Here is a 24,726-nt window from a genome sequence, read left to right as displayed (position 1 = left end):
GACCTCTCTGCCCTCCCCACCTCATCCTTCTTGCTAAAAGGCTGTTTGTAAGAGGCATAATGGAACTCCAGGTGGCCTGGTGATTCCTGAGTAATCCCCTCAGGGATTTGGAGCACTTGGTTATGCCTCATGCATGGTAACAACCCATGGATGTCATTTTCCCCTCTTGCTCTCCGCCGGGCTGTGATTTAATAAGTGCAGGGCATTAAATGCTCAAAGAAAAAGAAAGGGAAAGAAAGGTCAAAATCCAAACAATCCCTGGAAGCACAACAAGCTCTGCAGTGTGTGTGCATGGACAGTGGATCCAGCAGCTCCCCACTGAACATTAGATTATCTCCTGAGCCAAGCTCCACTGAGGAGAGCACCAGAGAACTGTGGGGCAAATCCTAATCCCCCAGCCAGGCACCTCTGTCTGGTCCCAGTTTCCCTCTGTCCCATATGGAAACATCACCCTGGCTGTGCCACCAGGCACCTCTGAGCTTGGGAAATGGGGAGAGTCAGGTCTGAAACCTCCCTGAAGAAACAGCAGAAGAGGAACAGAGCAAAATGTGTTTTCAAAGCTGGAAAAAAAGAAAAATAAAAGGGATTTCAGGGTGTTTGATGAGCTTCCAGAGCGAAAGGCCAAGTGGAGCAGAATAGGCAGAAAAGGCTTGGGCAGGTGGCAGTGGGATTGTTGGAATGCTACCTGGGCACTGCAGTGACACATCTCCTTGCTGTCTGGCACCAGAACCTGCCCAGCTTTCCACCAGAATGAGGAAGGTGAGGGAACCTTTGCTGAAGGCTCCTCAGGTCAGTCACTGCATTGGCTGAGAGTTCACCTCAGTTTATGAAGTTATTTTGGACATTTCCACAGATCAGTGAAAATTGCTAATATTGCCAACAGAACGAACCCAGCAGAACTCAGATCAGGGTGCAGCTAAAGAGGGGATTAACTCCAAACTCTTAATTAGCCACAGCAAACCAGGCTGCCCCACTGCCCTGCACCCCACACTGGAGCTGTGTCCCCTCCAACATGAGCTGGGATTCCAGCCTGAAGGGATTACACAGCTCATCCCCCTGCCCGGGCAGCAGAGCATTGTGCTCCATTGGTTCCACCAAAAAGGAATTTTCACGGCGGAGCCAGGATGAATAAATCACCAGCAAATTGCTATTGGCAGGGTGAGGTCGGGAGCAAGCGGGAGAGGAGGACCTGGAGACAGGGAGGGAAAGGGAGAAAGGAAGAAAACAGCTTTGGTGCTCGGTGAAATGCTTGCCTAATTTGGGCTGGAGGCTCCAATCCGGGCCAGCAGCTGCTGCAGATGATGTATGGCAAACGACTTATTGCTGTAATGCATCATGAAGCTCCACGGCGCTGCTGACAGGTTCCCCTAATACATCATCAGAGCACTGCCCAGCAGGAACAGGAGTCCTGCAAACCAAACAGCTCCATAAATTCTCCTACAGTCCCACCCCCCCCACCCCCCCCAAAATTGGGAATTTCTTTTCTGCTCTATTAAAGATTTCAGCTCTGAGAAGTGAGGCCCTCATTAAACGGGCTCCGATGGCTTCATAAGTCCCCAAAGTCATTAAAGGGTTTAATATAAGAGATTAACTATTGCTATTGTTGCTCGGCAAGAATAAATTCTCTTGAAATACTTCTTTAGTGCCCTCCTGGTTGTGAGTGAGGAGGACCTTGGCTGTGGGGCTGAGAGAGGCTCTGCTCAAGCTCTTTGAAATAAAAGTTCAGAGCTTTGAGCAGCTTCTTGGTGACCCCAGAAAAGGTGAATCCAGAAATCTGTAGTTGTAGCCACAGCTACAGATTAGTGTGGCTTCAAGATGAGCAGGAGCCCTGGATGCTCAGCCTGTCTGGAATTGAAGCCCTAAAAGCCCACAGGTTGTGTTGCACATAATAATGAAGAATTTTGGGGGTTTTGAGCAGCTCAGTGATGAAATCCCGAGTTGCAGCCCCAAAATTTCTGTGTTTGGGTGAGAATCACCCTAAAATCTGACAACCCCAGAGGCTCCTCAAGGATCCCTGCAGCTCCCTGAAGGACAGAGAAATCCCTGGATGGCTCCCAGGATGTTCCCTGAGCTCACAGAAGGGCAGGTGCAAAGGGAAGGGATGAGCTGGAAATCAGGGCTTGCGTTTTCCCAGGTCGTGGAAAGGCATGGGAAGGTTCCTAAAACATCCTGGTGTTAAAATTAGGGATTGTTTCTCCGTGGATTGATTAGAGAAAACCGAGGAGTTTTCCTTGCAGACAGTAGAACAAGAATTAATAAAATTCTTGTGCACAAACAAGAATTAATAAAAAAGGAAAAGAGTAAAAACTAAAGGGGAAAACAGGAAAAAAACAGAGGAATTTTACCTAAAAACCTATATTTTTGGTCTTTAGATTAAAAAACCCAAACCCTAAGTTTTTTTAGTTAATTAATTAATTTATATATTTGGGTTTTAAGACAAACAGAACCCTTTGCACAAACTCTGGAAATCCTGGGTGACACCAGGGGTGACCTGAGGAGGTGTTCAGGTGATCCCAAGGAGAGGCACTGCTGGAAACTCCAGCAGGGAATTGCCAGCAGCTTCTCAGAAATGCATTCCACGGGGGGATATCAGCGCGGGGAGTTTGCCTTGGAAATGCCCCTGGGCTGGGCGGTGCTGCCGCCGCTCCAGAGTTATTTTGGACCCAAGATTAAGTGTCCTTTTAGTTCGCTGAAATGGGGTTTAATTGAAGGCGCTGCTCTGCCCGAGGTGCACCAAACGAACGGGTTTTTTTGGTGTTTTTCTTTCCCAAATCCTAAGGGAACGTGCCCCTAGACCAACATTCGACTGTTTTGGTTTTGGGGTTTTTTTTTTTCCCCCTTGGTCAAAAGATCCAGTGTGTGCTAATTCTGTCGGGCTCCCTCTCACTCAATCACTCATATTCAGTGCCCCCTGAAGAAACATTGCAGAAGCCAGAAGGGTAAGAAATTACCCAAATGAGCTGCCTGTGCTTCTCCCTCACATATCACACGCGGAATTGTTGCCACCTTGCTGGGAAAATTAGCCCTGGGTTGGCTTTGCTTATCAAATAACAGAGGAGGTGCTGTGCTGTGCTGGGTCAGGGAGAGGACTGCCCAGCACTGGGGCTGGGAGGGAAAGGATCTCGCAGGATTTTGTAAACTGCTCTTCTAAATTGAATTTTCGGTGATTTTGTGCTGTGATGGGGTGGCCATGCCTTCTTCATGCACAAAAACTGTATGTGCTTAATTTAATCTGTGAATGTGATTAATTTAATCTGTGATTGTGCTTAATTTGAGCTGTGATTGTGCTTAATTTGATCTGTGATTGTGCTTAATTTGAGCTGTGAATGTGCTTATTTAAAGATAAAAAGCACCTCCAAGTTAGAGAGAGACGCTCTGATTTCATGGCTCTGCAAACTCAGGTCTTTGCTGAGTTGTGCTGAAGTTTTAATGCTGAAATGGGCTGGAGGAATGTTTTGCTTTATCCCAGAAATGCAGTTCTGCAGCAATCGTTCTTTAGCAGAATGAGGTTTGATCAGCAACTCTGTGATTTTTGTTTTTGCAAAACTTTGTTTCAAAGTTTGCCTGACTTTGAGAACATCAGCAGTAAAATAAAGGCTAAATCAGAGAAAAAGAAAGGATTTTCTTCCTGAGTTTTGTTTATATTTCCTATTTCTAAGGAATCCAAAGGCATTTGCTTCAGTTTGACCCAAAACATGATAATAACAAAAAAATCAGTTCAGCCACTGAGCTGAAAAATCAAATTTTCATACAAACTTATGTGTAAAAAATATTTCTTCTGCCCCAGTCTCAGTCACTGGGAGCTGATGGTGGCTGTATGTCTAATTAGGGTCCAAATTAAATTAATTCATTAATTGCTTTTCAGTCCAGACCCAGCAGAAGGCGAAGGAGAATCCAGCAGTGGTTGGGATGATGGGAATGGTGGAGGAGAAGGTTTGTTATCCGATGGTTTTCCTCCATCCTTTGGAATGCCACGGCAGCAGGAATTCCATTTGGGACCAAGCCTCAGAAAGCCACATCCAAATTTTGCTTTTAAGGCCATGACACCTTTGTTTTCCTTAATTAACAAAGCACCACCACAGCAAATCCAGCTCCTGGGAGTAACAGGAGATTGAAATGACAACAATCCCAGAATAAGGAACCAAACCTATCAAAACTCAGAATTTCAGGAAGAAATTCCACAGGGATTCTGCTGCCTATGCCTCTCTCTGCCCCCCTGGATTCACCTGCCTCAGGTGCACCTTGTGCCCAACCTCATCCTCTGGTTTTTATAACTTATCTGAGCTTGTAAAATCACCTGAGACTCAATTTGAAGCTTTTTTTATTGTGAAAGTTGCGCGAATTACCCAACATTCTGATTATACACGAGAAAAGATGATGCACTGAGGCTTCATTTCAGCAACATCTCAACCAAAACAGCCCTAAAATCCAAACAGAGCAGCAAAACCTGCAGCAAATCCCATCCAGACACCCACCCTGCCTCCTGCTTTCGTCGAATCTGATTTCTTCTCTCAGATTTAGCTCTGCATGGCAGAATTTTGAAGACCAAACCCCGGTGAGGACAGAACTGAGCCAGGTGCTGAAGGCAGCCCAGGGATGAGGAGGGAGAGCTCCCAGGACACACCTAGGGAGGCTCAGCAAGTGCCAAGAGCTGCCCATCCTCACCCAGCACAGCCAAAAATGACAGATTTGAGGTTTTCCGAGCTTTCCCTCAGTGTCCAGCCCTGTCCTGGAGTGTCCTGGGCAGCCCCATGGCCAGAGCCTCTCCACGTCACCAGGGAGAGAAAAACCCCCAACCCTTGCAGCTCCCCAGCCTCCTGCAGCCCAATTTATGTCCAATTTGCAGACTTTCAACATAGCAGCCTCACAGTTCATAAAATCAAACTCAGCCAGGGCTAAGTCTCTGGGTAATGGATTTAGGATCACTCGAGGTGTTACTGGCAGTTCATGATGGGTAACTTTCTTGTTAACTAAAGTCCCTTTTGCTAAATGAGTTCCAGGTTTAACTCCCCCCAAGCCTTCACTCTCCCTTTTTTTTTTTTTTCCTTTTTTTTTTTTCTTTTTCCCCCCTTTTTTTGGCAGCACAGTTCTGGATGGGAAGGGAGGGGGTGAGGTGGCACAGGGCTTTTTATTGGGGAGGGCTTTTCACGGGGAGCAGAGACAGAGGGAGAGAGAGGGGGGAAAAAGGTGGGATAAGCCAGCCTTTGTGCGAGGGGAAGGTGCTGAAAGGAGGGCTGTGTGCTGGGGCTGGGAGCAGCCCTCTGGCTCCGCTTGTCTGCTCAGGGCTCTGGAGCCAGCCGGGGCTTCGCGGCTTCCGCAGGTCCCTGCAGGCTCCGTGGGGAGCGCGGCCAGGAGGGGAAAATCATGGGCTGAGCATGGCAGGGAAAATCCACAGGCTAAACATGGCAGGGAAAATCCACAGGCTGGGCATGGCAGGGAAAATCATGGGCTGAACATGGCAGGGAAAATCCACAGGCTGGACATGGCAGAGAAAATCTATGGGCTGAGCATGGCAGGGAAAATCCATGGGCTGAACATGGCAGGGAAAATCATGGGCTGAACATGGCAGGGAAAATCAACAGCCTGTGCATGGCAGGGAAAATCCATAGCCTGTGTATGGCAATGAAAATCCACAGGCTGAACATGGCAGGGAAAATCCAGAGTCTGCATATGGTAAGGCAAATCCCCAGCCTGTGCATGGCAGGGAAAATCCATGGGCTGAACATGGCAGGGAAAATCCTTAGCCTGTTCATGGAAGAGAAAATCCACAGCTGGCATATGGCAATGAAAATCCATAGCCTGTGCATGGTGGGGAAAATCCATGGTCTACATATAGCAAAGAAAATCCACAGCCTGCTCATGGCAGGGAAAATCAACAGGCTGCTCATGGCAGGGAAAATCCAGAGCCTGCATATGGTAGGGCAAATCCACAGCCTATTTATGGCAGAGAAAATCCACAGCCGGCATGTGGCAATGAAAATCCACAGCCTGTTCATGGCAGGGAAAATCCACAGCCTGTGTATGGCAAGGAAAATCCACAGCCTGCATGTGACAGGGAAGATCCACAGCCTGCTCATGGCAAGGAAAATCCATGGCCAAGAGCTCTGTATCTCCTTCCACCACCCTGCACAGTGGCACACAGGACAGGAACAGACCTGATGGATCAAAACTGATGAGGACAGTCAGAGCAAGAGTTGAACACCATTTTCCTGAGGTCCAACCTCCTTGCAGGAGCTGTTTGCAGAGAGGTTCCTCGCTCAGAACACATCTGAGCTGAAGCAAAAGTTCAAATGTGTAAAAGAACCCATTCCAAATGAAAAAATGGTGCTATTTTCTGGTCTGAAGCAGAATTTTGAGTTGAATTTGATCACCATCATCGACTGAAGGGCCTCCAAAGACCACGGCAAGCACAGACCCAGTGCTGCACAGAGAAACGAGTTTGCAGGCCAAGTTTAGCAACCTCCAGCCCTACTAATGGGTGTATTTTACATTCTGGCTACAACCAAATGAGCCCAGTAGTGATTTACTATTGATATCAAATAAAAACCCACTTGATAATCTCAATGCGTTACCTCCAGGAGAATATTTCCTTTCCTTTCTGTAGATGCCAGCCAACATTTTATTATCCCAGCCTGGGAGAAGCATGAAACTATAAATGGAATATTACAGGAATCCGATGGAGGACTCTCCTCTGCTCCATTTCATGGTTATTTGTTTGGAGTAACTCAGAAATGGTCATGTGAGCCTCTTTTCCTCTTGGAAGGGGCAGTGTCTCCCTGTGGCTGTGCCAGCTGCTGCCTCCAGCCCAGCCTGGATTGGCTTTCAAACTAAACAAATAATTTGATTTAAAGGAGAGGGAGAAGAAGAAAATGTTCACCAACTCCCCCCCAAGTCCCTACAGCTCTGTTTGCTCTGGTTTTGTGACAAAAGCTGTGGTCACGTGCTCTGGACAAGCAGCTCGATGGCAAAAGCCACGGAGGATGGCTCACTAAAAAGATCCATTTTTTAAAAGTAAAGTGATTTTTTTTTTTTTTTAACTAGCTCATGAATATTGATTTCAATCTGCCGTGATTTCAGCCGTGATTTCCTGATCGAATGGAATGATTTCCTGGCTGAATGGAATAATTTCCTGATTGAATTTCATCGATTTCAATCGTGGTTCCATATCTCTGGGGAACTGTGATGAGCAGGGCTCCACTCACATGGCAAAGGTGACTTAATTGGAACTAATTCTGATGAAATTAAAGACGAGAGAGATTCCCAGGCTGGATCAGGACAACATCCACCTTCCCAGAGGTGGTCATGTCTTGGCAGAGCCCAGCTGTCCATGAGGAAGCACAGGATGCAGGGAGATAGCAAAGACAGAGAGCAGGGCAGCAAAATCCTCCAGACCCTTCCAGATCCACCCTTTCCACGAAGAAATTCCTCCTGATGTCCAACCTGAACCTCCCTTCTGCCCCTTTCTTCCAGTGAGAGCCTCCAGATAATCTCTACCCAAGCCAACATCCCAGCCCTGAGGAGCTCCCTGATGGATTTTTCCATCTGCAGCCCCCAAATCCCATTTCCAGGTGGGATGGGGTTGGATTCCCAAGCCATGGGCTCAGCAACCACATTCATTTTCAGCAACCTGAACAGGCAGGAAAGACTCTTGACCAAACAAATGGCTCCCCATAAACATGTCCAAGGAAATTAAGATGCTACAACTGATCTGCTTTAATAAAATTACACGCTGGGCTCCGTTTCCAGCGGTGCTCCCTGTACTTTCTGCATCGCGCCATGCAATTAATCCTTCCTAAAATAAACGGGCTGATTAAAATTCCATTATCCTGACAGTTCACAATAAACCATGGGACCAATGATCCCCTTCTCTTTTTAACCTTTTAAGCCATTATAATTAATTCTGGATTTATGTCATTTGCTGGCAAATGTTCCGATCACCTTCCTAACTACTTCAACAATTCCAAACAGTTGCACTCCTCCAGCGTGTAAACAATGGACAATAATTGAACTATTTAACCTGATTCCCATTTCATGGAGTTTCCTTTAGACACAAAGCTCAGTATTGAGTTGCTCAGGATTGAGTTGTTTGCCCTTTTTATTTTTTTTTTTCAGTCTCTAATTAAGTGCTCATTAAAAATAAAATAATAACACTTTGGAAAAAGATGGGGAAGTGCCTGAATTTGATTATTTGGTCTCATATTCAACTAGTGAGGGAAGAGAGACCTGCTGAAGAACAGTAGGTTATATTATTATTTCAATCATATTAACAATCCCCGTATTTTCCTTCCCAACTTTTCTGCAATTCACTTTTTCCCAAATCCAGCCTTCCTTAGCACACCCTGTTCTTTAGGATGACAACCACTACACCCATAAAAACACACAAAATCATCACCATTCTGCCCAGTGGAATCACTTTGTACCCAAATGCCTCTAGTTTTCACAACAAACACATCATGGAAATGAAACTAATCTTCCAGTCAAGCTTATTCCAGGTAAAATATCAGAACTGAGGGGCTGCAGGGTCATCCCTGGCCCAACCTGTGGCAGAAATACTGAGAAACAACAGTTTATAGTCTTTAAAAATGATGTAAAGTAAAGGCAGATCAGCCAGCTTGGAAGAGGTGAATTTACTAAATCAACCCCTCCTTTGCCTGCATTTTGTGGGTATTTTTATTTCTCTCTATTATAATTTCCCAGAAAGAATCCAAATAACAAATGAGGTGATCTGGTGCTATTAAAATTGCCACTCAAACGAATTTGTCTCGGTTTTGGGGAAAGAGCATCAAAATGTCAGCTGCTCAAAAAACAGAGATCCAATCTCCAAATTTTTCAGAAGGTGGAAAATCCATTTCCTAACCAGCCCTACTTACAACTGGGTACATGGGTTACTTATCCAAACTCGCCCTGACCTTCAGAAATGTTTGGGTTGATGTCAGTGCTCGGGCTGAGGTTTGGTTTGGCTGGTTCTGCTTTTTCCACAGCAGTGCACCCATCCCTAGAAGAGATCTGGAATGGAGTAAAAAGAGGAATTCTAAGCACACGTAGAATATTGAAGAGAAACAGTAAAAATCACCTTTCCCTCATCTTTATCTGACCGATGGCTCATGGAGCTCATGCACAGCAGCTGATCACACCATGAAACCCATTGGCCCCAACCCGATGAAAAGGAGGAGAGAAAACAGATTTATTAAACAGCTAAACTGTGTTTACATTGATAAATGAGCTTTCTAGAGATCCCCAAGTCCACTCAAACCCCTTTTTTTCGCCGCTCTTCCTCCAGCCAGCTGCAGCATCCCCCCGGGGACCTCCCCAGTGTCACCGGCAGCAACCTCCCTTCTAAATTTCTGCCCAGGTGTTGAGATTTAAGGATGTGCTGCTGCTCCCATCAGCTGCACAGGATGGACTCTGGCCCATCCTGTCAGCACCCTGGGAACGAGCAAAGGCCGCCTTTGTGCGCCCCGGGCCCATCCCGCTCTGGTTCGAATTAAGAGCCGCGGCGATTTCCGCTGCCGGGCTGTGCAGAAAGCTCCCAATGTTCTGTGGCTGTGCTCCGGTTGCAGCGCCATGGGAGGCTCCAGGCAGATGCCAGAGGTGTTGTCTTGCTTTTCTCCCGTGGGTTTGCCTTCCGAGGAGGCTGGGAAGGGAAGGGAAGGGAAGGGAAGGGAAGGGAAGGGAAGGGAAGGGAAGGGAAGGGAAGGGGGTTTGGCCGTAGCAGCCATAGTGGAGAGAGAGAAGGGGAAAATGGGGTTGAGGTTGAAGTGAGAGTTATGGGCTTAACATGGACTGTGAAATTCCTGATTTGCTCCCATTGGCCTCGAAGCTGTGATGGAATGGTGGAGAATGTTCCTCAACACAGCCACAGAATGGTTGGGGTGGGAAGGGACCTTACAGCCCATCCAGTGCCATGGACAGGATCTTCCCCTATCCCAGGCTGCTCCAAGCCCCAATGTCCAACCTGGCCTTGGACACCAGCAGGGATAGAGCAGCCACAGCTCCTCTTTGCCCCTGGCTTTGCTCCCTATCTCAGGATGGATCTGCAGCACAGGGTGCTGGAAGGGAATAAAATCCAGCAAAGGATCGGAAAAACTTCCATGTAATTCTTGAGTCATGCCTTGGAGTAAACATGCAATTAATCAGCAGGGAGGATTAATCATCCCTGTGTGTTTGCACAGTCCCAAGGACATTGTCTGTGACGTTCTGAGTGTGGGGAAAGGCAGCCAAAGAGAGTCACCATTCATTGCTGCTGTCACTCTGTCTGTGCCTTCCCCGGTAGCTGGGGGCACTTGGGAATGCCAGGATCAGAGCAGGAACTGTTTTTTTTAAACCCTCTCTACTGGATTTACATTAACATCACATCTGTGTTGTGATCTTATTCTGGGATGATGGAATGTCCTTGTCCTTGGTGGAATGGGATGAGCTTTAAGGTCCCTTCTATCCCAAACCATCCCATGGCTCAGTGAAACCCACACTCCTGAGGCCATGCCCTGATCTGACCACAGAAATCCTCTCCCCAGTTCTGGCTTAGGCTGGAACAACCTCATGGTGGCTGAGCTGACAGCACTGAAAGTACAAAAAGTCCTGTCCATACAGAAATATATAAAGCTGGGAGGAAACCAGGTTCCCAAAGGGAAGTCCATTGTACCCAAATGGTGCCCACAGGCTGGGAATAGTTCTGTGTTTTTGCAGGAGCAGACAGGACACTTGGCCTGTTGACATCCTGCTTTAAACAGCAGGGCCCAAAGTCAACAGCAGGCTGGTGAAAATATCTCTGCAGATTTATTTATTTCCTTGCATTCAACCCGGCTTGGCCTTTCTTCCCAAGGACCCAACAAACAACCCAAAAACGGGGAGAGGGAGTGGCCAGCAGGTTTGAGCCTGTTCTCCCATGGCTGTGTGACTCAATGGCAGAGGACAATTTTGCATGGCCCACGTTTGTCAGGCTGCAAAGCTTAGCAGAAATCAGGAGCACCTTTGGATGGGTTGGTCCATGCTGGAGACTATTCCCTCCACCCAGCCCTGAAGGTGACACCCACTCTGAATGATCCCACAGGGATAAATCACCAGACAAATCCATAAATCATTTTATCATCCTTAGAACAGCTTTCATTCTCCCCAGCCCCTTCTAAAAACTATTTCAAATTTCTATCTGAGCAACCTCTGGGCACATTGCAGGAGATTTGGGAACATTCTGAATATCCAGGTTTCTTTTTTTTTTGCGCTGCTCTGGTGCAGAGCCGATGGGATTTATATTTAGTCTGTGTTTCTGTCCCTATTTTATAAACACAGGAATTCTGAGACAAAATAATAATAGTGTGAAAATGGACCAACCGCAGTGACGGCAAAGGCAGGGATCGACTTTTGAGTTTATAGTTACCCAGCAAATGTTTGGCTCCAGCGGTGGTTCCCTCATGTAAGATTCACTTTTAATTACCCACTACACTCATATTTGAGTCAAAAAAAATAAACACCCCGAACAGAGATAGAGGGAGAAGGATACGAAAGGCAGTGGTCATGAAATCATGGAGTGGAAACCCGAAATGATGCATTTGCTGAATTTACCAGAGGCAGCAGAGCCATGGCTTTGCAGTGTCAGTGTGGGCAGCTGGGGCTGTGAGCTTTTATCCGCCCCGAGAAGATTTCATGCCCTTGGTTCATTTTTTTGAGCTCTGCTCCATTCCTAACTGCAGCAGCAAATGCTGTTTACCATTTTGGAAAAGATTGTCACGACTTGTAGCTATCAGATGAGTGCCTAGAACACAAGAAATTAAAAAATATTTTCTTTTCCATGCCCGGTAAATAATAAATATTTTCGATTTCATCCTTTAGCTGGTCGTTTGACTTTCCAGTTGGAAACATTGCTGCTGTACAAGGCAGGAGTCACTCTAGGAAAAGAGTAGATGTTAAATTACATTTTCAGCTATCTTGACAAGCCGTTCTTGGCACGGTTTTCTCAGGGAACAAGCTGGTCTATATATTTCTGAGAAATTAAAACCATATGGCAACACCTCCAAGAAAAAAAGCAGCCCTTCTCTGGAAGCATCCTTGGAGTTTTCAAAATGTATGTGAATTAAATATAGTGGTATTTATTTAGAAAGGATCTGTTCGGATTAGAGCTGAACCCCTCATTCCTGCTCCGAGGATTAAACTGCCAATAAAGTCACAATGAGACAGAACCTCGTGGTTGCATTTCTATTAATAAACTCAAGCTGAAGAATGGGTTTAATTTTGGCTGCACTCGGCTTTTCTGCAGACATTTAAATTAGGGCGTCAATTAGAGGATGAGGGTTTTCCTCTGCCAGCAGATAATTGGTGTATTAATATCATCACCAGGAGGAGATTCCATCGTCACTGTCACTGGGAAAGCTGCAGAGGACGTCAGGTGAAGGTCAAAACTCCTGACAGGGATCAGCTCTGCTCTGGGGACAGCCAGGGGACAGGAGGGCTCACAGATGTCCTTCCAAAAAATCCCATTTTGGACACAGGACCAGTGAGGTGGAGCCCAGGAATGCAGTTGGCCCTTCTGGACACAACCATATCCCTCAGTAAATTAATCAGGGATTGATTATTATTAAAATTTCATCTCATTTCTGCAGGGCACTGAGGAGGAGATGTCTCCTTCTCCTCACGTGCTGCAGCTGGAAATGGGTGCTGGAAAAAAGCCTCTCTCCTCGTGAATTATCTGGTGACATTACAAGCTTTGACAAGAAGAGAAATCCCCTCCAACTCCTCCCCAGCCCAATCTGTGGTCAAATATATGACTTCAGCGGAAAGCATTTGATGAGATGGATGTAGGGGATATAAAACCCTTCAATTGGGGACAGATCTGTTCATATAGGAAACATATTTTCAATGTTGGATTTTACGGCGGCGAGGAAGCATGTAAAAAACTTTTCAGCAACATAATACCCTCCCAAAAAAAAAAAAAAAAGCTGAAAGCCCTCAATTTTCCCCTGCCTCTGCTGCTGCAGACTTCTTGTATATTTGCACATTTGGATATGATGACAATTAGTTCTGTGCTGCGGGACTGGATTGATTTCTCTCGCTGGGCCCCGTCCAGCTCAAACCTTGCAGGTTCAAATACAGAAGCCTCTGGTTAATGAACTCCAGAAAGTGTAAAATCCTGAGGCCCTGCAGTTACACGATCGCCCTTCCCAACAGCAGCACTAATATCTAACAAGGCCAGCTACTGTTCTACCCCCTTCAGAAGAAGCTCATAAAAAGGAGGTTTAATTTGTCTGGGAAAAATAGACTTTTTAAAAAAAAAAAAAAAAAAAGAAAAATTAAAAAAAAAAAAAAAGTGCTGTAAGTTCCCTGGTGGAAAAACATGCCTTCCATTATGAAGCCTTGCCCACCAAATGTCTTGGAAATTAGGCAAAGTTAACATGTCCAGTTGGAGCCGAGCCAGGAAATGAACAGTGGATGTTCTCTTGTAAAAACCCCGAAAGCTTCGAGGAACCCATAAACAGTTTGCAGAGTGAGTCAAATATGGGCCATTTTACGTTCCCTAATGGAAATACAGCTTATTTGTACATGGATTCAAAGGAACAATGTGATGTCATCAAATGATTTAAGGTCAGCAGCACAGCAAGAGTCAATACACGGCGGTGGGTGGAAACATCCCATTCTTGCTGAGGTATTTTGGAGGAGCCACCAAAATGAAAAATCGGGGTTTGTCTTGGCCCTCTGGAGTTGGTACAGGAAAACCTCAGCAGCTCTATTCCTGGAATTGCAAGGTGGGAAGTTTACTGTTACCATCAGTCTAAGGAGGGCTTTCAGGAATTTTGGTAACATTGGGTTCGGAAAACAGAGACATTTCCTAGAGCAAACCTGGCCTTGGGGTGGTGGAGCTGGAGGAACCACGTGTGGTCAGAGTTATCTCCGGGATTCATGGGGAGATTTGCTCAGCAGGGCTTGCAGTGCAAATTCCCTGCAGGAATTTCCTAAATTCCCTACAGGGAATCCAGATTCCCTGCAGGAAAAGGGCACACCTGGAAAAGTGTCCCTGGAGGGCCAAACTTCCTCCTGAGGAAAGGAGCTGGGATGTTCCTCAGCCTTGGACTTGGAGCCAGAGACACTTTTCTCGTGTTCTGAAAGGTGAGATTTCAGATTAAAGTCGTTGATATGACTTGAATTTGTAAAGTGGTGTTCAGCCTGGGGTGGAAATGCTGAGGGTTGGAGCATTGTCCAGCTCTGATTGAGTTTTCCCAAAGCTGTAGGACCAACTGGGCCAGGAGCAGCCTTTCCATGGTGTGTGCAAAGGCAGAGGAGAGCAGAGCAGTGAAATAAGTTCAAAAAGGGCTTGCAGACAGGTAAACTGGAATATTCCTGCCCAGGTACTGTAATTCTCCTAAATTATTGAAAGCTGCAAAAGTTTGTTCCTCAGCAGTTACCTGAACATCCTCAAAGCTCAAGTTTTAATAAATAAACCTTTTTCACCCCTGAAACTCTCTTAATGAAAGAACACTTCCTCCTTAGCTTCTTGAGCTGAGTCTGAAAGAGACTTTTGAGTATTTTCTGTTCCTTATCTCAGTCATTTTATTCAATATTCTCATTTATATTATATGAAAACATCCACATAGTTTTGATAAGGGATGTCTTGCACTGCACTCAGTTCTAAGCATTACCATCCATTTATAAACTGAATAAAACTCAGTCTAACTCCATCTCTAACAGAAAGAACCAATTCAGAATTAATCCCTACTTCAGGATGAGTTTGAAAATCTAAACTGGTAATAGAACTCCACGTCCTGGGCTCAGTAGGAATATTAAAAACCTCGTTAGGAATGGTCTGGCTGACAAGAGGGAATAAAGGAATAATACAAATAATTAATATGAAAGACTCAAATAACAAAACTCAAGATACACACGAGGAGCACAGAGCTCACCCAGGAATCTCTGCAGGCCATCGTGTTGCTCTGTATTGCACGGCTGGATTTCCTTTACAGATGTTTTCCTGCAGAGTTTTTGGAAAGGATCAGGATGATCCTGATTTTTACAGAAATCCACAAGCACAGCAACACGATGGGAGATTACTGAGGTCAGCTGGAGGCAAGCAGCAGAATACAGGAGATTTTTATTCCCTGCCTTCCAACTCCTAAGCATTTTCTTATTCCATCGATTATGATCCATTTTCTCCAAGAAAATTTCCGAAATAAGTTGAGAGCTCCGAAAAAAGTGGGAAATCTTCATCCACGTCTCGAAAAATTGTTGGGAAACATTAACACTCATTTCTCAAAAATTAAAGCTCTGCTTTCCAGTTTCTTCCTCTCGAAGGAAACTCCTCAATCAGCCCCACCTACTGATATTTTCCAGCCCTCATTTGTGTCCCACCTTGGCAGGAGGTGAGTGCAGGTTGAGTGGAACAAACCTTCATTTAATCCCTTTGCTGTGTTTCACGGCAGCTGCCCGTTAGGAGGTGGCAGAGAGGATGGGCCAGGAGCAGGTGCTGGACTCCGAAAGCAGATAATTTAGGAGTGACATTTATTTGCAGGAAAGCAGTGCCTTCCCTTCCCTACCTGCCAGGCAGGGTCTTTTCACCACTCCTGCCCACATTTGCAAGAAAAGCAAATTGGAATCCATCGGGATGCCAAGAACAGCACTCGCCGGTTGGGAACATTGCTGGTTTATGATAGGAAAATACCTGTATCACGCTCGTAAAGAAACTGTTAAAAATGTAGGTAGGCTCCCCTTTCTACCTCCTCCCACCTCCCCACACCTCCAACAAACCCTGCCTTTCTTCCCAGCCCCAGTTCCAGCCAATTCCTTTCCCCGGGTTGTGTCTGCCTGAGCATCAGGGAAATCCCAGACAAAGCACTGCAGGAGCAGCAGGAATCTCTCTTTCCACGGTGGTTCCAGAAGATTGAAATCCCAAAGGTGCAGTTTGGGGTGCAGCAGGGATTTCACCCCCAGAGTCTCCTCGGGAGGTGGAGGTGCAATCTCAGCAGCACGGGTAGCTTTGTGTGCCACAAGCAGATGGGATTCTGGAAGAATTAACTGGATACACACCCAGAGGTTGCTGGGAAGAGGAATTGAGGAGGATAATTCACAAATCTTTCCTCTTTGACCTTTCTGTGGAGCTGCTTGTGGCTGCAGCTGAGCAGAACCCCCGAATAAAGCACAGAATAGAAATGTTGTTTTCTTGCAAGTCGCCTGAAACCAAACCTTGATAACAGGGCTGAGTCCTTGTGGGAGCAGAGCCAGCTCTTGCACACGTTCCCTCAGGTAGGAAAGTGCTGTGCAGCATTTCCAAGGCCAGCCCCTCCCTGTTTCCCTACAAGAGCTCTTTGGTGGCTCCCTGGGCTGTGGTTTCGGAGGCTCCTGGCTGGACAAGGGGGATGGAGCCTCGCAGGGAGGGATTTTCCTGGCTGGACAGATCCATATCCCCACCCTGTGGCATGACCTGGAGCCCACAGAGCTCCAGCCTTCCTGCTGGACATCTCCAGGCTGGAGAAAGAGCAGCAGGATGGATCAGAGGGATGGCAAAGAGAACGTGACTCCACAAAACGCAGAACTCGAGTCCTCTCCATGCACAGCAAAAATTCAAAATTCACTGTAATCAAATTCACTGTATCAAGAAACTCTGGCTTTTCCATCCGTAGGGACAGAGGAATTCAACACCTGGAATGCAGCCAGAGGCTGAAAGATCTCACAGCTTTAATGTCTGCACCAGAACTTTTTCATTGCACTACATTTTCATTCCCAGTCAGAACATCCACCCTCAAATCTCTCTGTATAAACCTTTCCTGCCGCAGCCCCTGACAGAGGGAGCAGGCTAGCTTTTGGGAATTATTACAGCTTCAGACAACCAGGGGTTCTCCACACCCAGAGCCCCAATTTTTGTTATGTCACTGTAAATCTAGAGAAACTCCAGTTATTCCGCTGGACTTGGGCTCGGGGGAAGCCAAAGTAAATACAAAGGGCTGTCAGAGGAGTTATATCACATTGGCACGGCTGTAAGTGAAAGCATAATTTGCACTATTTTTTAATAATATGGTGTCTTAGATCATTAGGAGTGAGGTCCTGCAAGCACTGCTGTGAGGAGCTTTCTTCATGGGAGCAGCTCCTGTGCTGGGCAGTGCTGGGAGGAATGGGATTGGGCCAGATGTTGGGGTTTGAGCCCAATCCATCCTGACTGGCACCAGCTGGAGCTCTGGGTTATGTGCTCAGGCAGAAAAATATCTGCTGGATCTATCCCTGCTGATAACATGCCCAGGAGCTGATAAAAATAATAGCTGGGAGACCCCGAAAAGGTTTGTGGTGGAATCTGTAATGAAAACCTTGACACTTGGGGGTGGTAGGGTTTGTAAAAGATGCAAAAATCAGCCTGGTTTGTGTGACAGCATCTGAGGCAGGTGGGAGATGAAACTTTTGGCTCATCCAGATTGTTTGGCTTTAAAATCATGGGTGAGTTGGGGAAGAGGCTAAAATTCAGAAATAAATCTGTCGTGTCAGGATAATCCTCGTTGAGCAGGATCTCCTCCCTCAGAGCTCCTGTGAGCAGCAAATAAAGACAATTCCTGTCCTGTCCATGGCTCCAGCAGAGCCCAAAGCCTTCCCAGGCTCCCTGCAGGACACACAGTCATCCCTGCATTGATATTCCAGGGAAATCAAGGACAGCTCAGCTCCAGACCCACTGGGAATGCAGGAGCAAAGGAGGGCAACAAAAGCAGGAACTGGAAGGGAAAATCCTCATCCCACTGAATTTGGGTCAATAGGATTTGTTGGGGGGTTGTTTTCAATGGAAACTTGTTCCTATATACCTTTAAAAATATCTTCCAGGGAAATGAAGTTCCCCATTTCCTTGTCCCCCCAGCCCAGATCCATTCCCAGACATAAAACAACAACTTGCTCTTTCATTCTGAAGGCTCCTTTCTCCAACATTTTCGAGACAAATTTTACCTCGCTTAGACTTGTAAATAAAATAAAATAAAATAAAATAAAAGTTTTTAAAAAAGGACCAAAATCAATTAACCACAGGTTTTTACAGAGTGGAGAGGAAGGTAAGGCACCCCATGGGTTATAAATGGATTTCTGGAGGCTCAAGGAGCAGCAGAGCCCCGTCCTCTGCCCTGGTGAGGAGTTTCCTGCAGGTCCCACGACGTGGGGCAACCCTGGGGTGCCCAATTTGCAACAGAGCCCCTTCACTGCAGAGCTGCCCTGCCCCAGCCAGCCCAGATGTTTTCCTTGGCCAGGGCAACCGCGGGAAATAAATGATTCTGCAGCCAGGCTGACAGAGCTGGGCATGGGGTGCAGAGAACTGGACACCTTCCCAGTGGCCTCTTGCCTAGAATTCCTCTGGATGCAGGGAGCTGAGCGGGATTTGTGGGAGGCAGATGGGGATTAGCTCCCAGTTCAGGTTTATCTCTGCAGGACAAAGTGGTGCCTCAGCAAATCTTCCCCAACGTGGCTCCTGGCAGGGCTGGGAAACTCAAATTCAGAATTTGAATTTGTGACTCCTGGCAGGGCTGGGAAATTCAAATTCAGCCCCATCTTTGGGTGTTTTGTGCTCCAACCTTGTGTCTGATCACCCATTGCACATTGCACACCCATTGAAAGACTCTCAAGTAAATGAATTTCTGGTGTAAGTTCATCAAAATGGTGTGTGAAGGTCTCCTAAAAATTGTGTGTCAGTGGGAACCTCCTGGCAATGGCAGTTATCTAGAAAATGGGGAAAAACCTCAGCCAATGCTCCTTTTGTCACCAAATACGTTTCCACTTGGAGTAGAGAAAAAAATCCTCTCAGCTTTTTGCTTTCAGTCATCAAAGGTCAGATTAAAAATAGCATTTTGGTGTCTGTCACCTATGGAATTCAAGGGCATTCAATGGAAAAAAAAAAAAAACCAACCCAAAACCCAGCAAGATGAACTTCAATGTGTTTTTGTTTCAAAAGTAAGGCTGTGTGTGATCAGCAAGTAAATATTGTGTTCTGTTATGTGGCTCCAGTCATGTTTCTGTCCTCCTCGCCTTAGGATTTCACTCCCTCAGGCCTGCTTGTCTCCAAAATCTTCACACATTTCATGTTTTTCAGCAAGGAAGCCACGGCAGGACTTTCAAATCCCCTCTGTCCTGCAGAAGCCCTGATGTGATCTCACAGCAGCCACAGCAGCAGCTGATCTCCGTGTCGAGGAGGCAGCCTGGGATCTCTCTTTTTCTGAGTTATTCCTCACATTTACTGGAAAAGCTACCAGGAAAGTGCTATCATCTGGGAAAAATCACTTCCAGAAGTTTGAGCAGCAGGTCACACAGTAGCTGCTGGGCAGGACAGCCCAGCTCAGGGCAATGCAGGCTGGCAGCTCCAGGCTGACATTTGGCTGCTTTGCTCATGCAGATTTTCCTCCTGCCAATGTTTTACAACAACCCAACCCCACATTTTACGTGACAAAGTGGGGAATTTACTCCTTTCCAGTGTTACATTTCTCCCATCTGAGAACTGCCCCAGCAAAAATCCATCCCGTGTGATAAGGTAAATCCAACATTATTAAAAGTGAGAGAAAAGGAATTCTTTCGCAGAGCTGGTGAATATTGGAGTGGTTTTATTTTTTATTTTTTTCCCCCCAGAATGTCTGGCTGTTATTTCATCCTGCCCATCCACACCAAATAATTGTGGAAGTCAAAGCACAGCAAATCTCTCCTGCCGCTCGTTGGCCAGAGCTGGACCATTATTGGGAAGTTAAGTGGATAATGGTGTGAAATAAGCCTAGAAAAACCAACACACTTCAGAGTTAATATTTTCTCAGGGTGTAGTTAAGTTACTGTGACACATCTGTCATAACTCTTCTGGGGAGCTTCAGGATGTGTCTGATCTCTGCTGCTCGGAGCTGAAATGGATCTGCTGGGCTGCAGGAAACTCAATCCCCACAGGTCACTGGCAATAAGCTCTGCAGTGTCAATACAAGCTATGGTTACAGTGGCAGCCTGCAGCCTCATCCTGGCCTGAGGAATCTTCTTTTCCACCTGTGCAGCAAGCTCTGAAATTCATTTTCCAGGGCCTAGGTTGGATGTTCTGTCCCCCACATCCTGATGAAATCCTGGTTGCTGCACCAAGCTTTCTAAAAACTCTCTGAAAACTTCAGCATCAGAGTGCTGTGAAGCCACTGGTTGCTTTCCTGGACATTCAAGTAAAAAAAAATTCTCCTTATTCATCTCCTACCTTTGGGTTTTAATACTTCATTAAGAAATACATTTATTACTGACAATGTCCTTTCTAGCTGAAAATACATTTGCATTATTAAATATTAATATAAACTAATGGAGGACCTAAAAGAGTTGAAGGAGAGAAGGACCCACACATCATATACAAATGTCATTATTTGCCCCATATCCAGGATGTTTGGGAAGCTGGATTTGGGCTGAGTTTACCTGAGCACTGATGATGAATTCTGCTGTGCTAGGAAGAATCACTTTTCTCTTTCTCACCCATCAGTGGCTCTGTCTAGAGTTTGTCCAAGCTAAAATCAACCTCTCTGCAGTTTGGGCAGTGACACTTTCCTGTCCCCAGGTGCTGCCTGTGCTCCCAAACTGAGCAGCAGAGAGGCAGAACCAGAGATTCGAGTGACAAGGTCTGCTTTGGGCCCCAGACACCCAAATCTTTGGGATTTCTGTCAATACAGCTTGGAAATACCAGTTCTCACTCAGGGTCTGGGCTGGCATTGCTGTTTCCATCCATGTTAAAGGAGAAGAATGGAAAGGAACTGAAATTACTCCTTTATAAAAATGGCAATGTGTTGGATTCCCACTCCCTTCAAGGACCAGCAGTGCTTTGGGGGTATCTGGGATGAAATCCTGCAGTATTGGGCTGAGCTGTCTCACAGATCCCAACCCTGCTTGGGTTCAGTGCTGATTCCCAGGGCTCTGGCTGAGCTCAGCCAGGAGATGGATTCATTTCCACAGGAACACACCAAGGTTCTGCTTTCAAGGAAACCTGAGGGTGTCTGAGCTCAGACAACTCCTTCAAACCCAAACCCTTCTGCCTGCCTTGGCCAAAACCCAAAACCCAACTGCAGTTTGCTCACTTTGCAGGGCAGAGGGGAAGAAACTGAGCTGAGTCCTGAGCTCTCCCCTTCCAGCTTTGAAATATCTGCGGATGTTGCCTTTTAATAGAGATATTCAATGCCATCCAATGAGTTGAGGGGACATGAAATGAGGAGCAGATATCTAATTCTATGAGGAGCAGATATCTAATCCTATGGCTGTGGGGCAAATTTGCAGCCCTGATATTGAGCACCTCCCTCTGCACTGAAATTGGGATCCTCAGGGCAGATGGTTGTGCTGTAAACGCTCTGCAGAGCGCCAAGTTTCAAGCTAAAGGGGTTAAGGGCTTAAAATGAACCCAAATCAAGCGAAATCAACCCAAATCCTCCCTTCTCTGCTGATGCAGTGGTGCTAAAAGGTTAACTTCCCAAATGGGTCTGCTCTGGAGCCGATCCTGTGGTGGCTCTGTGGTTTCCTCCTGTATAAATTTGATAATATTTTACAAATGCACTATATGAAATATATTCTTAACATGTGTTTAATACATTTACAATCTATTAAAATGAAAAACAGAATACGCTTCAAACACCGCCGGGGTATTTGCTTAATGCAGTGTGTCTGGAACATGTTAAACATTATTTTAGAGGTAATTGAAACATTTCACACACGTTGGCCCCGCGGTGGAGCACGCAGGATGGGCATGCAGGGTGAGGATGGAGAGCTGCTGGCATTTCTCTGGGAGCACAAATCTCCTCCAGCCTCACCCCCCTGGCATCTCCCAGCTCGCCTGGAACCAGAGAAATGAGATCCAGAGTGACCCTGCAGGGTATTATTGCAGCCCAGAGCCTGTCAAAGCAGCCATTAAATGCTCCTCAAATGAATATTTATGTAAATACACCCAGCCCGGGAATATTCCTGGGTAAGTGTTTGCTCAGTTGCACAACATGTTCCTCTCGCTCATGCCAACGTTCCCAAAAAGTGAACAAGGTGTGGGGAATAATGATGGAGTGGAGATCTCGTTGCTGCCCAAAAAATGGCCACAAAGGTTTGATTGTAGTGCTTTGCTGCTGATTGCAGCCTTTCCCTCGTTATCTCTGGAGCCATTTCAGCTTCCTGGACAGGGCAGGGTGGTTAATAAATTAAATATCTCTCTGGGAGGTTATCACCTTAGAGTGGCTATCACTGCTCCTGGTGTATTAGAGAGCAGTGAAATAAACCACAATTAAATTAAATAAGTAATTAAATAAATATAATTAAGTATCTCTTTGTGAGGTTATCACCTTAAAGGTAGAGTGGTTATCACTGCTCCTGGTGTACTGGAGAGCAGTGAAAAAAACCACAATTAAATTAAATATATAATTAAATAAATATAAATTAAATCTCTCTCTGTAAGGTTATCACCTTAAAGATAGAGTGGCTATCACTGCTCCTGGTGTATTGGAGAGCAGTGAAAAAAACCACAATTAATCAAAGCTTAAATCAGCCTAAATTGAGCCTCATTTGGGAGGTTTGGGGCTGTTTAATAATTTCTGTGTCATCCTTCCTGTGCAGCTTCTGCAGTGAGTTCTCTCAGCACACACCTTCAGGTGAAATGCCCTTTGGAATTATTTGATGAGAGAGAAGATCAATCATTTTCCAAGGACAGCTCCAGCCAAAAAGCATGATTTTACTGTATCCTTTTCCCATCCCTCTTCAATTTTCATCTGTGTCTCAGGTGAGCAGCTGTGCTTTGTATCCCACTTATTTCAACAGAAATATCCTTATTTCCCAATGCAAACCTGGGCTGCCCAATTATTTTTAAAAATAAGAATGATTCCACGTTATATACCTATAATAATTACAAATACAATAAAGATTTATGTATTTACAAATTAAAAAAAAAATCTTCTTTTCCAGTTGGATTAATGTGCTCTGATCCTGCAGTCAGATGCCTTCAGACATCTTGCAGACAATGTGATGAATTTCTTTTTTTGGTAAAAAGAAATTGTTCATTTTAGTCAGAAATGTTCAGTGTTGCCTCACCAAGGGCATCTCTGAATCACCCCTTAAAGCTCATTTGAGGATCTCTTTAAAGTTCAGGGCAGATCTTAAATGCAAATTTAAATGTAAAGATGAATATAGAAATGGAAATATGGAAATGGAAATATGGCAATGGAAATATGGCAATGGCAATGTGGAAATTTAAATGGAAGTGTAAATATGTAAATGTAAATTTACAATGTTTGTGTTTTGTGCTGCTTTGAGCTGAGCTCTGAGATGGGACTCAGCTGCTTTCTAGAAGGTTCTGGAATCATTTCCAGCCCATTATTGCCTCTTTCTGCCTGCTTTTGTCATCTCTGCTTCCCTTGCAAAGTTTTCCTGAGGGGCAAAGAAACCCCAAAATCTCCCCAATTCCATTTGGTTCTCATTTTGATCCCTGAATTTTCACTCCTCTGCGCCATGGAGGAACAACCAGCCCAGAAATTTGGGTTCTGTAGGGAACATTTTTGGCCAGGCAGGTTTGATTCCTCACCTCCTGACTCTCCTTTCATCTCCTCCTCCTTCATCCCAACCCATCCAAGCCAAGCTGTCCTTTCCAGCCCTGGAGCCCGAAGGAAAATTTGGAGATTACAAATTGGAATAAACTTCATTCCAACAGTAAACAAGCAGAGAAATGACCACACTGGTGTCAGGTTCTTGATAAATATTAGGCCTGACGTAGGTTGGGGTTTTTCCTTGGATTTCTGCTGGTTCTTGGTGTTCCAGGAATCTATTTTTTTTATTATTATTTTTTTTAATAGTACATCTATTTTCTTTATTTTCCTTTTTAATGAGCTGAAGTCGTTTTCCAGCCCATAACCATGGAGTGCATTGTGTTCCTTATTAAGTGAAGTTGTCCCAAGCAGAAAACTGTCTGAAATCATGTCTTGAACAGAAAAATTTCGCTGCAGATATTTATTTTTCATGATACAAGAAGAGGTGTTAACCAAAGGCTGTGTTTGGTGGGTCAGAGTGGCAGCTAATTTTACAGCAAAGAATCTACACGATCATTAATTCAATTTAACTGAATCTAATTCAATTTTCTTCTATTTTATTTCACTTTTTTTTCAACGCTTGTCCCGTGGAGTCCTCAAACCCTAAACTTTGCACCCGAATAAAAACCCCACAGGCACCTACTTTGCAAAGCAACGAAGAAATTTCCACATGAAAAGTCCTGAAAGCTGCCAGGGCAGGAATTCTGTGGCTCCAGCAGAACTTATTAACCACAAGACATTGCTGAAATATCAACCAGATGCTTTGCCTCATCCCAGGCTGAGTTTTAACTCTGGCTGTGAAGCAGCTCAGGCAATTTTTTTAATCAAAGATTGCCAAAAAAATGCGATAAAAATGACAAAAATATGATTTGATGCAAAAGGAGAGACTCAGAGAAAATGACAGCTCTTCAAAAAGGGGGGTGAGATGATGACAAATTACACTTTCCAGGTCGAAGAAGCCTCAAGTTTGGGTTTTTTTTCTTTTTTTTCAGAGCAGTGTTTCAAATATAGGAGTGGCTGAACCGCAGAATAATCTGACTGCCCACATTTTCCAGTGAGTGTCCCTCGGAAAACAGGTGACTTTGCTGGTGTGGAATGAGAGCTTTGAAAAATCCCTGCAGCTGATGGACCCAAAATAAAGTTTAATCAGGATATGGCAGCCCTGAGTGCCTCTAAGATTCGGAAATCTTTACACAATATGGTGGATTTCAGCAGACCCTGAATCAAACTGTGATGCAAATAA

Source organism: Lichenostomus cassidix, chromosome 18 (genome assembly GCF_008360975.1).
Source record: "Lichenostomus cassidix isolate B80296 chromosome 18, HeHo_3.0, whole genome shotgun sequence".
Classification (NCBI taxonomy): Eukaryota; Metazoa; Chordata; class Aves; order Passeriformes; family Meliphagidae; genus Lichenostomus; species Lichenostomus cassidix.
This window is presented reverse-complemented; position numbering follows the sequence as displayed.